Source organism: Lepisosteus oculatus, chromosome 18, assembly GCF_040954835.1.
Source record: "Lepisosteus oculatus isolate fLepOcu1 chromosome 18, fLepOcu1.hap2, whole genome shotgun sequence".
In the NCBI taxonomy this organism is placed as follows: Eukaryota; Metazoa; Chordata; class Actinopteri; order Semionotiformes; family Lepisosteidae; genus Lepisosteus; species Lepisosteus oculatus.
This window is the reverse complement of record NC_090713.1, coordinates 17803992-17814197: the sequence shown is the minus strand read 5'-3', so window position 1 is coordinate 17814197 and position 10206 is coordinate 17803992. Positions and strand designations below refer to the sequence as shown.

Sequence of the window (10206 nt, the reverse complement as noted above, 5' to 3'; positions counted from 1 at the left end):
TCTTAGCAAGGCAGTTTCAACCAGTCTCTCCACTCTCTACTCCATTCCACCTGTGTTGAGTGGAGTAAGAGCTCGGCCGATTGTATCTCATCCTCTGCTCCTTATAAAGCTGCTCTCTGTCTAGTCCTGCTGTCCTGGGAGTGTTCATGCTAAACTGTTCATGTTGGCCCTGAATCCTGATGTTGGAGAAGTGAGCTTCACTTACCCCCCAGTTGGGAACCTGGATACAAAAATAAAGAGAGAATAGAAAGAGGAGAGGGAGGGAGTTGGAAACTTTAGACCTGAGGGTCTGAATGTTTGAGGTTTTAATACAGACACAATTGAGAAAGAGGACTGACCCCTTCAACTGTCGGTTATATAGAAGAACAGAAAACTGTCATGCAAAGAGAGAGCACACTCCCCATGAACATTAAAATAAGTTTTCAGTGTCTCTCCAGCCCCATAGATAAAACATGTCTTTCCTTCAACACTGTGAGGAATGTCCCATGGGACCACAAACATATAACAAGGTATTTTGTCAGATCTGAACTGAACATTTTGCCTCTCTTGTATTGCCCCAAAAGTATTAAGAGTGTTTAAGTCAGTGCAGTTAGTAATTGTGCTGCATCTGAACAAACAGAGCCAAGTGCAGTTTTAACCAGATTTTCTGCACTCCACCCCATTCCAGCTATGTTGGGTGAAATGCGGACATAGCTGATAAGTGGATTTGTGACAGTGTAAACTTATATAAAATGTGGGTTGCATGACTGTTTTTAATATGTGCATTTGCATGCTTCAGTCTCTGTAAAATATGCTTTTAGTTCAACTATTGATCCTGCTGTACCTGAACACACAAAACCAAGTACTGCTTTAACCAGACTCTCCACACTCCACTCCATTCAAGTTGGACTCAGCTGATTGTGTATAATCCTCTGCTCCTTATAAAGCTGCTTTCTGTCTAGTCCTGCTGTCCTGGGAGTGTTAATGTTAAACTGCTCATCTTGCTCTGTCACATCACGCAGCACCAAGCCTGTTTTTCTAGCACTGACTGGCTACTAATGCAGCCTAACCCAGAAAGATAATTTGCATAGAAGACACTTCTGGGAGTGTTTATAGCCTTGTGAGTTTAACACTTCCAGACTGAGAGCTGCGCTTCATGGTAACAGAACGCACAGGAACAATGACTTTCTTCATCATATTTATCTGGACACTCCTCATCACTGATCAGGGTAGGAATGGGTTTGGATATTTTATAGAATTTAAAACATTTTTGTATTATGTGAAGAAGAAATCAAGGTTTATGTTAATTTAAAAATAAAAAATATTAAAGCATCATAATAAATATCTTATTAATTTATTCTGTTTTCATACTGTATGTCTATCATATAATGTATTACTGATTTACAGAATAAATTGGTATTTTCAATACTTTCCCACTTTTTGCAATGTTTTCTTCATTTTCAGAATCTAGTGGACAGATTTTTGTGACCCACGCTCCTACAATATTGACTGCTCCAGGACAGACAGTCACTGTTAGCTGTAAGACCAGTCCTGCAGTGTACAATAATGATCGCCTCAGCTGGTACCAACAGAAAGCTGGAAAAGCTCCTAAACTCTTGATCTATCTTGCAACTACCCGTCGGACTGGGATCCCAGAGCATTTCAGTGGCAGTGGCAGTGACCATCACAGGAGTCCAGGCTGAAGAGGCACACAAACAAACTGAACTTCAATAAAATATATACTGTATATACAGTGGTGTGAAAAAGTGTTTGACCCCTTCCTGATTTCTAATTTTTTTTCATGTTTGTCACACTGAAATGTTTCAGATCGTCAAACAAATTGAAGTTTTAGACAAAGATAACACAAGGAAACACAAAATGCAGTTTTTAAATGAAGGTTTTTATTATTAAGGGAAAAAAAATCCAAACCCACATGGCCCTGTGTGAAAAAGTGATTGCTCCCCCTGTTAAAACATAAATCAACTGTGGTTTATCACATCTTTGGATAGCTGAGTTCAATTTCTCTAGCTACACCCAGGCCTGATTACTGCCACACCTGTTCTCAATCAAGAAATCACTTAAATAGGACCTGCCTGACAAAGTGAAGTAGGCCAAAAGATCCTCAAAAGCTAGACATCATACTGCGATCCAAAGAAATTATGGGAACAAATGAGAAACAGAGTAATTGAGATTTATCAGTTTGGAAAAGGTTCTAAAGCCATTTCTAAAGCTTTGGGACTCCAGCGAACCACAGTGAGAGCCATTATCCACAAATGGCGAAAACATGGAACAGTGGTGAACCATCCCAGGAGGGGCCAGCTGACCAAAATTACCCCAAGAGCGCAGCAACGACTCATCCAAAGTAGAGAGTCAAAGTAGAGAGTCAAAATGACAGGAGAAGTGTTATGACAGTGATATTGCCATCAGCCTAGAGTAATTCTGTAATATTAATAATCTACTTTTTTCATATTCTGTTTCAGACTTCAGTACTGATGCAGCCATTCAAAGTGCGCGGTACAGACACGTACCTGAGGTAATTGGCTACGGCGTTGCGCATCATGATGCAAGATGACGCGGGGTACCGCGGTACATATTTGGTTGACCGACACTTGGTCTGTCGTAGAAAGACTTACTGTAAACGTCTTTACTGTGCCCGTTGTAGATATTGAATTTAACCACTGAAGGGAAATCTTAGTAGCTGAGCATAAAAAGAATAGGAGCATACTGTAACGTGTGTGAAGGCCATAAACGATATTAATTTTGGAACATAAATATACAGTATATGGCTGGTCTTGGTACTTTAAAGAAAAACTACACACCAGTATTCCATTTCTCCCTAAACATTTTAAGCATCGAAGTCTTTAACTAAAGAGATACCGGATTCAACAAGCATACTTTTAGAATTTGATTAAAAGGGAATATAATATGGAATCGCATATCTAAAGAATTTAATAACGATATGATTAGTGTACTGCGACAGGGCTGTGTAGGGCTGTTTCGCTTCTCTTTTCATGTGACTTCCCTTGTAGTCTACTGGTCTACATGCCTGCCTACTAACTGTTGGGTTGTGTGTTCAAATCCAGCTGGTGCTGGTCTTCTCTTTTAACAAACATTTCTTCGAAAAGATAGAATAGCAATATTATGGACAATCAATTGACTTTTTTATTTCAAAATATCACAACATGATCGATTCTAAGTCATTTTTGATAACAACAATAACAATAATAAAAACTCCCTTGCTTTTAACAGAACGTTTCATAATGTCTAACAACGAAAATTATTTAAACTGCAACGCATCATTCAACCAGAGCGCAAAATATCACAAGGATCCTCAAGAGCACAGCAAAGACTGTATTAAAAGATACTTGTATAAGATACATGAGAATCCAAGCTTTTTTATCTACGCTTTCTTTTCCGTATACCAGAGATTATGGTACCACTTCAGAAGGGTGTCAGCCACTCAGATTCCAGGAATCGGTACTTTAAAGAAAAAATACACACCAGTATTCCATTTCTCCCTAAACATTTTAAGCATCGAAGTCTTTAACTAACATGTGAAATAGCAGGTATAAAAAGTGGTAGTTCTAAGCTTTTCTGCTAATATAATATGGAATCGCGTATCTAAAGAAATTAATAACGATATAATTATATTCATATACTGCAACGCAGTAGTACATGCTGTACAACGTCTGTTGATTCTGTATGTGTAGGGCTGTTTCACTGCTTCTCATGTGACCTTTGCTGGTGGTACTGTGGTCTATGTTCCTGCCTTGTAAACCAGAAATTGTGTGTTCAAATCCAGCCCATCCTGTGACTCTTCTCTTAAACAAAAAGTTGTTCTCTTTTCTCTTTGGTTTCTGTCAAAGCGCAATGAAACCTTTAACTTGATTCTTATGGATGCCCGGTCCCGCCAGGGATTTAAAAAAACATGCAATCACATATCTAAAGAAATATGTAACACTATGACTATGTTCATGCACAAATAGTAGCATGTGACACTTAGACTTGACTTTTTTTAGGGTAGACTTGACTTTATTGCCATGAGATATACAATAGATTGTCATTAAACAACCTTCTGTTTATTAATCTTCCTTGTTATGCACAGTGGGAATGGTAATGTAATGGGAATTAATTTAATCAAAGAGATCTCTCTGGGTGGGGCGCGGGACAGCCGGCAGGCAGGCGGTGGGTGACAGAGAAGAAAAGAAAGGCAGCTTTTAACTCCGCAAGTCTGAGTTTTTGTGTCCGTCATCGTTACACTATCATTCTTTCCATTGAAAACCTGTTTATATGTGACCTTTCAGAACACCTATCTGTTTTCTTCCTAGCACAATTTATGAGCACTCTGTGATTAAATTAATTCTCATTACATTATCATTCTCACTGTGCATAACAAGGAAGATTAATAAACATAAAGTTGTTTAATGACAAACTATTGTTTATCTCATGGCTAGATAGTAAAGTCTAGCCAAAAAGAGAAAACATCGACTTTATTTAAACTCCAGCGAAAGTATTAATTACCATACTTTTATGGTACATGACTTTGCTAAAATGTATTTAAAAATAAAAATGATTACGCTTTGAGTGGAGTGTCCAGATAAAGTGCTATATTAGTGTAAGCAATTAATTAATTAAATTACAAATGCCAGCGGAGAGAGAGAGAGAGACACAGCTTTTCATTGTCAAAAAGTAATTGTTTTTTAATTTGTCAGCACCCAGACAAACGCAAACGCGTTTTAAATAAAATGCTTTATTCATTCTTAATCAGACTCACATTCCCGAATGTCCCCCCCCGCCCCGCCCCGCCCCACTCAACAATCCTAGGAAGAACACGAAACAGCCTGTTAATAAAATGGTTGCAATTTTGTTCGGTCAGTTGTTTCTCCCAGAATTTGTAAATCGCATTGATCAGTTCTTGCTTTGTGCTGGCTTTAGCTCGATGACATTGGAACACAGCGACTCAGACACCCATTGAATGGAAAGGGACACTTTAATTTTTTGTACGGCTGGCACAGCACCCCACCACACCCATGCGCCAGCAGAGAGAGAGAGACACACACACACCGGTTTTCACTGTCAAAAAGAAATTGTTTTTTTTACTTTTGTACCATTTTGTTTTTTACATTCCTCTTGTTTAACAGGAATGTTTTGTTTCTGGACATACTGTTAGACTAGGGGAAAAGAGCGCCTCCTTCTTCGAAGTATTTCGTTGATTCGATCACAAATTATTTTCCAGTCGCACAAAGTAAGTGTTGAGATTCTCCGATTCACCATGCTACTAATGGTTTCTCGGAGATTGCAAAGCATGGCACTTTTGCCTCTGGACCCATCGAAATTTACCGATGTGGTCCACCCCCAGTAAATTTCAAAAGCCACAGGATTTCGAAACACGAGAGAGACAGAGACACACACAGTTTTTCATTGTCAAAAAGTAATTGTTTTTTACTTTGTCAGCACCCAGACAAACGCAAATGTGTTTTTAATAAAATGCTTTTATTCCTTCTTTATCAGACTCACATTCCCGAATGTCTCCCGCCCCGGTCAACAATCCACATCTCTCCCCTTTTTACAAAATGACATTGTTGAAAACTGTTCCAGAGCAACTGTTGTTTCATCGGTGAAAAGTACATCATGAAATGTCTCCCCCTGTTCAATCCATTGGAGCACTTGTTTGAGTCTTTCCTCTTTGTTTTTTACCCTTATAATGGGGCATGTGTTGTTTTTTTTGTATCTCCACCCAAGCCTTCTGCGCACTCTTCTTATCGATGTCAGACTAACGCAAATACTGTACAATGTCTCGTGTTGACTTCCCGTTTCTTTTCATCTTCATTATTTGGTGTGAGAGAGTCTTCATGATTTGGCCACAGTCCGTCTCCTTACCAAAGCGATTCAGTGGTGCAGCTTGAAGTCTGTACCTGTATACCCATATCTTGATTTAAATACTTTTATTTTTTCACAATCTGGCAATGCCAGACAGAATTCACATTTGCTGCAGCCAAATGGCCTTGCAGATCAGAAAATCAAGGAACGCAACAATTATTGCCCGGCTCCTCAATGGGATAGCTTTACCGTGCTAATGCGTTGGTTTAACAGTCCGGGTGTGGCAAGCTTCTAATGTCTCCCGACTTCGGCGAAAAGGAACTTGTCTTTCATTGGAAGACAATGAACACATTCTAACCATACATGAGAATATACAGATGCAGCCATTCAAAACGGGTGGGGTATTTCGTGGTATACCTCGGTGGCGTGTCGCATCAAAACGCGGTATCACCCGGTGTATCGCATCATTTAACGTCATGCCGGAAAGTATCTGGAATCACCTTGTAAAACCGCCAGGTGGAGCCAATACAGCTTAACCTCTCATGTACAGCATTTAAGCTTTTAAATTTAAACTGTGTATTACAGCATGTTAATCATCAGTCATTAAGAAGTTGGTATATTTTATGAGAGTACGATTGCTCAGTTAGACAAAAGTGCACAACCTACCTTTATCATAAATATTTTAATGATGCAGAAATATTTTATGCATAAAAGCCTTTACCGAAGATATTACTAATAGTATTAATAACAGCCTGGACTCCTGTGATGGTCAGAGTGAAGTCAGTCCCAGATCCACTGCCACTGAAACGCTCTGGGATCCCAGTCTGACATAGTTGCTGCATAAATCAGGAATTGATTAGTTTCTCCAACTTTCTTTTGGTACCAGGCTAGGAATCTGTTGTTGTATAGTGCTGCACTGGTCTTACAGTTCACAGTGACTGTCTGTCCAGGGAGAACAGATTTCATTGCTGGAGTCTGAGTCACAGTTACCTGTCCTCTGGATTCTGCAAATGAGAAAGTAGTAAATATCATTAAAATATCATTAAAAAATATAATTGATTTCCTGTTTTATACAAAACATTTCATTTTTACCTATAGTTGTAAACTACGTTCATCAAATATTTCAGACCCATTCCTACCTCGAGCAGAGACTAGGAGTGTCCAGATGAAAATAGTGATGAAGGTCATTGTTGCTGTGGGTTGTGTTTCCCTGAAGGGCAGCTCTCAGTCTTGAAGTGTTAAACTCACAGGGCTATAAACACTCCCAGAGCATGTACTGCCAATGCAAAGTGTCTTTTCTATGCAAATTGTCTTCCTGGCTTTAGCAGCACTTGTAGCCAGTCAGTGCTGGAAACACAGGCTTGGTGGTGTTTGTTGTGACAGAAAAAGATTAACAGTTTAGCATGAACACTCCCAGAACCACAGGACTAGACAGAGAGCAGCTCTATAAGGAAATGAGAATGAGACACAATCAGCTGAAACCTTTTTCCATTCAGCATAGCATGAATGGATTGGGGTGTTGAGAGTTTGGTTAAATCAGCACTTGGCTCTGTGTGTTTAGACACATTACTGGTGGAGGTGATACCATGTTTAACAGAGACTGAAGTTTGCAAATACACAGTTTGTATTTCATATTCTACAGCTATTGGAATATTAATAAACAGCTATTACTTAAAATCACATTTTACTTAAGCTAAACACTTACAGTAAATACAGGCTTTTTGTTTAATTAGGGCTGCACAGTTTATGACTCAGACAGAGGTTCGATCTGTCTTCCCTTGGCTGGCTAAGGGCTGAATTCTCTAAAACGTGAGATTGCATAATTGATTTTTAGTTCTTTCAACACAGAAGCTGTCAAAAATACTCATGTCCAGACTGACTCTGTTTATCATTGTCGTGAAAAGAGCATGTTTATAAAGGTCTGTGCCTCAGACCTCTTTAGAGATTCATCAGCCTTACTCTGCTGACCACACTCAGCTGAGAACCTCATCCACCCCTGTCAACCCTTCACTTGCGACCCCAAGTGGTTTAGTCCTATAACTACAGTCTCTCCACAGTTTCCTATTGCCAACTAGGGACTCTATGTCACAAACCATCGTTCCACTTATACTATAGTTAACTAGCTATTGAAGTTAATTGGCCAGTTTTGAACGTAGTGGGCACCACCATTAGCATTGTCAGCTCTAAGCTCTAAGATCATACAAATACTGATCTCTCGGTTTACATCAGAAACATTTAGGCACACACTGCTCTCTGGGTTTACATTATGTACACTTAGACACAGTCTGAGATACAGTATATCAGCTATATCACCCTGTAACTCCTGGAAGAGAAGAAGGTTACTGCTGGAAAGGTGAAAATTGGACCAGTAGGGGGAGCTAACTCTGTGGTCTGTGTGGGTCCTAATGCCCCAGTATAGTGACAGTCAACATATACTGTACAAAGGAGCCGTTCTTCGGATGAGACCTTAACAAGGTGCTGACTCTCTATGGTCATTAAAAATCTCAGCGTGTTTATTGAAAAGAGTAGGGGTGTTACCCCTGGCATCCTACCTAAATTTCCCATGTCCTCTACTCATCATGGCCTCCTCCTGGGACACTTTGGCTGCTGTTGCATCATCCAGGTGAGGCTACACTTTGGTGGCGGTGGAGGGGAGTCCCCATTCCCTGTAAAGCTCTTTGAGTGTCAAGAGAAGAGCCGTATAAATTAAATATTAATGAAAATGGAGGTGGACTTGTCAGGCAGCTCCAATCCCCCTAGGGAAATCTGCAACACAACATTGTGTCCTGATATTGTCATGCCCTCTACATCTGGAGGGCGCTCCTACTCTGTCCTGTCCCTAGTTCCCTGTACTTTGCTTGTCCATCCGCTGTGTCTTTGTCTGAGGCTATATATTTCTGGGTCACACTTTCCTCCTCACACAGCATTGAGGTTTAGAATTTCTTGAGACTCGCCTAGCACCAGGTCGCTCCATGTCCGTGGCCTGAGGGCATAGGTTTCTATATAGCATTTCCTGGACAGCTGAACCCGGGCTAAACCCTGTTCCGCCACTACGCATAGGGTCTTTTTTCACTTTGGGCAGAAGAGACCAAAGACTATACTCCTCATGGAATTGACAGTCTTGTCTCTTTGTGTTCAGATACAGCAAGATTACTGTATGCAAACAGAAACAAACATAATCTAAAAGTAAACTAGCAGTCTGCAGTGTCTTTCAATTACATGACTTGCAGACAGAGACAGAGAAGTCTTAGCTCCTGCCCCTGACTCTAAAACTGCACCAGAAGGTATCACTACTGTGTCTCCTAGTATGTAAATGCAGGTAACTAGATAACTAGCTACTGTAAGTGCCTGTATAGTGTTAAATAACAACAGCTCCTTCTAGATACAGTCAGAAGAACATAAAAACATGTTACAAACTATAAGAGGATGTTTGACTCATCTATCTCAGTTCACAAATGAAGCATTTGTGCTGAAAACAGTATAGTTAAAGTGCTAATAATTAATTATTAAGTGTAAAACAAAAAAAAACACTGAAAGTTTAAATTATGTAAATAAGTGTTTAATGAATTGTTCCAAATATTTTACCATATGCTGTTTGATTTTTTTTATTTCGTAATCCGGTGAACAGCAGTGTAAGTTTATGACTCCAAGCACAGACTAGCCTGGTATCGACAGAAAGCTGAAGAAGCTCCTAAACTCCTGATCTATGGAGCAACTACCTGTCAGTCTGGATTCCCAGAGCATTTCAGGGTTAGTGGATCTGGGACTGACTTCACTCTGACCATCACAAGAGTACAGGCTGAAGATGCAACAGATTGTTACTGTCAGAGTTACCATGAGCTCAATAATAGCTGTCTCTCCCTCCAGTGTTACACACATAGAAATAACTCCCTCAGCAGGTCAGCTGCGACCTGAAGCTGAGGCTGAAAGTAATGACACTGTCACGATTATAGTTCCCCCTCCTTAAGGGTGCTCCAGCCCTTTCACTTAAGACTTTATTCTATGCACCTGCTCCCTATTCCCAGCCCACCTTAAAAGCCAGGCGCTGACGCTCATCCGGGTTCTGCATCTGATTTCCATATCGTGCGAGTCCGGGACCTGGAAGCGCCTGGTCCCGTTAAGGTTTTAATCTCTGTTCCTGTTCCCGTTCCTGTTCCCCGTCCGCCGGTTCCGACCCGGCCTTCATGGTTTTTAATTCCTTCTTCTAATGGATCTTCTGGTTTTGGACTTTCTCGTGTGTTTTTGGATACTCTAAGGATTACTCTTTGGGATTGTTCGCCTCGGCCACACCTCCCCCGTGCACCAGCGCAACTTGGACACGACCCCCTGTCTTCAGCCCGTATTCCTGCATGACGTTTCCCAGTGTTTCCCCACTCCGTCGGATTGTGTCGTACGCATAGGGTCCGG

General features: G+C 40.5%; 1 long non-coding RNA gene across 1 annotated transcript; it reads left to right on the top strand.

Annotated features, from left to right (window-relative positions):
* The first annotated feature begins 1151 nt into the window (after positions 1–1151).
* Positions 1152–1745, top strand: LOC138224152 (uncharacterized). The gene is made up of 2 exons (XR_011182501.1): positions 1152–1208; positions 1444–1745. It is a non-coding gene; the product is annotated as an uncharacterized lncRNA (long non-coding RNA).
* Positions 1746–10206: the final 8461 nt, after the last annotated feature.